This window comes from Podarcis filfolensis (genome assembly GCF_964270895.1).
Source record: "Podarcis filfolensis genome assembly, chromosome: 16".
In the NCBI taxonomy this organism is placed as follows: Eukaryota; Metazoa; Chordata; class Lepidosauria; order Squamata; family Lacertidae; genus Podarcis; species Podarcis filfolensis.
Window position 1 is genome coordinate 4,925,851 of NC_139620.1, and position 4,739 is coordinate 4,930,589.

Genomic DNA, 4,739 nt, shown 5'->3' on the forward strand with positions numbered 1-4,739 from the left:
AGAGCATGGTGAGGATATCAGAAGAGCTTGGCTGCTGCAGGATCAGGCCAAAGGGGGCCCATTGTAGCCCGGTGTCTTGTTCTCACAGTTGCTAACCAGATGCTCCAATGGTAAGCCTTGTTAACGGAAAAATCCGAGGGCTCCCTTGGACAAAAAACAAAGACACCAACCAGGATTACTTGGAGCAAAACAGCAGCCAGTAGGCTTGGCCTTTATTGATCTGTTGCAACAGGGTGCTCCCCTCACCCGCAGGAGAGAGGAGGTACCCAGAAAAATGGTGTGCAAGGCCTTATAAAGACTTTTGAAATTGCCACCCTGTAGATCAAGACAACTCCCAGAAACATCATACATACATCACAGAAGGGGTGTAACCTAAGACCACCCCTCAGATACATCACACCTGCATCACAGAAAAGGCGGTCTAAAACAGAAATTTGAATACTGTTTTTCTCCTGTTGTTGTTTATCTCCTGTCTGGCAGGTTACTTGATTGGATTGCCTGGGGAGCCTGGCCATTCTTTTGTAGTGATAAATACTTAGTTCCTGGGCCAGGTCACAGGCTCACACCCTGTTCAAACACAGACATACCCTTAAGACAGGATTTGTGAAGGAAAAGACAATGGGGAGGCTTTTCCAGTTTGACCTTGCAGAGAAAACATTTGCTCAGTTTAGGAATCAAAATGGTTCCAGGTTGGCCTTCCTGTGCTGATCTATGTACCGGTATGTGCTTGGTTGGTACACTTATGAACATTACCATATATCTAAGACCATAAAATTCCTATCACAGCCTGAAAACAAGACCTCAGTGCAAAAGCAGCACAGCTCTCTATTCAGAGTTCCCAGAAATCAATATTATTTGGGGGCATATTCTCTCCAGTGGAGAGAAGACTCATCGCCTTACAGGAGGAAGTGATGCATGCCCTCCAACATTTATCCGATGAAAATAGGGACATCAAAGTCAATAATAATAATAATAATAGTAATTCTGACTGGGCAGCTGCAGCCACTCTGGGTAACTCCCAACATATATAAAACCGTAATAAAACATTTGAAAACTTCCCAATATAGGGCTGCCTTCAGATGCCTTCTAAAGGTTGTTTGGTTACTTATCTCCTTGGCTTGTTTGGTTACTTATCTCCTTGATGCGGGTGGCGCTGCAGTCTAAACCAATGAGCCTCTTGGGCTTGCCGATCGGAAGGTTGGCGGTTCGAATCCCAACGATGGGGTGAGCTCCTGCTGCTCTGTCCCAGCTCCTGCCAACCTAGCAGTTCGAAAGCACGCCAGTGCAAATAGATAAATAAGTACCACTCTGGCAGGAAGGTAAATGGCGTTTCTGTGCGCTTTAGTTTCCGTCACAGTCTTCTGTTGTGCCAGAAGCGGTTTAGTCCTGCTGGCCACATGACCCGGAAAGCTGTCTGTGGACAAACGCCGGCTCCCTCGGCCTGAAAAGCGAGATGAGCACTGCAACCCCATAGTCACCTTTGACTGGACTTAACCGTCCAGGGGTCCTTTCCCTTTCCCTTTTTACCTTCCTTGGCTTGGGGGGGGGGTGTCACATAACTCCATACTCGCCAACATTTCTCTGATGAAAATAGTGACAACCTAAGCAAAAGCAGGGACGCGGGTAGCACTGTGGGTTAAACCACAGAGCCTAGGACTTGCCGATCAGAAGGTCGGCGGTTCGAATCCCAGCGATGGGGTGAGCTCCCGTTGCTCAGTCCCTGCTCCTGCCAACCTAGCAGTTTGAAAGCACGTCAAAGTGCAAGTAGATTCTGGTTCGCCAGAAGCAGCTTAGTCCTGCTGGCCACATGACCTGGAAGCTGTACGCCGGCTCCCTCGGCCAATAAAGCGAGATGAGCGCCGCAACCCCAGAGTCGTCCGCGACTGGACCTAATGGTCAGTGGTCCCTTTACCTTTACTTTTAAGCAAAAGCAGGACATTCCGGGATCAAATCAGAAACTGGGATGGCTTCTGTAAATCTGGGGCTGTCCCTGGAAAATAGGAGGGCCTGGTGATTGCCCCCGACTTGGATGGTTTTAAAAGAGGATCAAACAGTTTCGGGAAGAAGGCTACTGCTGGCTGCTGGGCACAATGGCTCAGCTCTGCCTCCACAGTCAGAGGTAGCAGTGCTTCTGAATACCAGGGAAAGGGCAATAATAATAACAATGATAATGATAATGATAATGATAATAATAATAATAATAATAATAATAATAATACTTTTTATTATTTGTACCGCGCCCATCTGGCTGGGTTTCCTCAGCCACTCTGGGCGGCTTCCAACAAAAGACCAAAAATACACTAAGATGTCACACATTAAAAACTTCCCCAAACAGGGCTGCCTTCAGATGTCTTCTGAATGTCAGGTTGTTGTTTATCTCTTTGACATTTGATGGGAGGGTGTTCCACAGTGCGGGTGCCACCACCGAGAAGGCCCTCTGCCTGGTTCCCTGTAGCTATGCTTCTTGCAATGAGGGAACCGCCAGAAGGCCCTCGGTGCTGGACCTCAGTGTCCGGGCAGAACGATGGGGGTGGAGATGCTCCTTCAGGTATACTGGGCCGAGGCCGTTTAGGGCTTTAAGCGCTCATGTCCTGCTTGCAGATTTCTCTTGGGAGTCCCTGGGTGGCCACTGCGAGGATGCAATGCTGGACGAGATGGCCCATTGGCCTGATCCATCATGTCTCTTCTTATGTTCTTGGGTAACACAGGCAGCAGGTCTGTCAAATGGCATGGTCTCTAATCTGGAAGTGAGCAAAATGTGTATTCTTCAATAGCTGGCTTACTTCATTTCCTGGAAGGGGGAAAAAGAAGAAGAGGAGAAGGATTTCACTTCCTCCAAGACGCCTCTAACTCCTGCAGGTGTTTTCTGCTTTAGCATTCAGCCTCTTCCTTAAACAATGAAGCTATGTCATACCTAGTTCCGGACAGACAGCAGCTGAATTATCCAGCACAAACACTTAAGAGCAAACAACACACACACACACACACACACACACACACACACACACACACACACCAAGTTTCCTCTCCCTTTTCCAGAAATCTGAATCACGCAGCAACAAACACAAGGAGCACGTTTGTGGATTGGGCCGCCGCTAGCACGGATTTCATTCCATCTTGATCAGCAGCCAGTGGGTTCAGCAATGAACAGAGAGAAGCTTTCACTGGGTGCTTTGCATCCATTCGCTCAGAGGTAGACTGCTGCTGTACATGGAGGTTTCATTTAGACTGGGCATGGGGGAATTTTTGGCTCTCCAGAGGGGACTGGTCTACAACTCTCAGCAGCCTATATGCCACCAGTGCTCAGAGACCTGCACTGGCTGCCAATTTGCTTCCTGGCCAAGTTGAAGGTGTTACTGTTCGAATATTAAAGCCCTTAAGAGCTTGGGATGAAAGTACCTGTGAGATCGCCTTAGACCATATTCGCCCATTAGGCCGCTTCGGTTGGCAGAATTGGCAATGTTACAGTTGCCTCATAATACTTATTCCTCATTTGTAAGAAACTGATGCGTTAGTGTGGCAACATTTTGAAACACATCAAGATTGCGCATTGTCAGAGCTGCCCCAGGTCCCAGCTCACAAAGGACCAACGCCACTTTGTTGTTAAATACGAAAGTCTTTATTGAAGTTCAGTTTCACTTCCAGAGCCGCAGCGTGCAGCTCTACGTCTCAACCTTTAGACCGCTGATGCTCCGTCTGAGTCTCCTCCCCCCAGACACCAGTTTAAGACTCTAGCCTTACTCCACCTCTTCCTCTGTTCTTTCCGCCTCTGGTTCCGCCTGTCCGTTGGGGTCTCGCCCTTTCTAGACTCTTCTGACGCTGAATCCCCTGAGCCTTCCCCCTCCCTCCGGCGGGCTTTAGGAGCTGGTTCCCAATCCGGGTCTCCTGCTGTCCCCCGCGCCTGTACATTTGAACTTGGCGCGCGCGCCCAGCCAGCAACTTTCCTCCTGACCGTTTCACTGCTGCTGTCACTGCTTCCCCCTCTGGGGGGGCTAGCTGCAACTGACCTCCCCTCCGTTGGAGGCGTGGTCAGCCCTGACTCACTCTCTCTCCCCGCTGGAGGAGATGCTGGCCCTGACACATGTGACTCTTCCCCCCCACTACGCTCTGGTGGGGAAACTGGTCCCGATCCCCCACTGCTGCTTTGGGGTTCCCCTCTGGCTCCTTGTTTCTGGTGCGTCCCCCCTGGGACCCCCCTTGCCCTGACCATCGGCGCCCCCTTCTGGGAATCTTCTGATTCGCTGGAGAAGCTCATGGAATCTCTCGGGTTACTGTCATACTCCCCTACGCTGCCCTCGGATTCTTCCCCTTCGCTCTCCATTTCCTCTCTCCCCTGTGCTCCTGCTCCTGAGCCCCTGACACGCATAGTCAAAACACTTTGGGTTTGATGGCGGTTGGGATGGCCAAAGTCATTTCCCCCCCTTTTTAATTAAAAATTATTATTTTCCCCCCACACACGTAAAGATGAATACACACAAGTTAAATGTGCGTATAAGTTGCGGGCTTACTGTATTTTTAAACCCTTAAAAAGCCGACAATAAACATCAGATTAAAACATGCTGATGTTCTGCATGTCAGGACAGACTTTGCCTTAACAAATATGCTTTTTATTGTGTGCCGAGAAGATAAGAGTTTCCAGATATCAAGAGGCAGGAAGATCCTCGAACTTCGACCCCATGTGAGTTGCAGGCTTGCTGGAATTTGCTTTATTGCTTCCCTGCTTGGTAAACTGCTTTGAG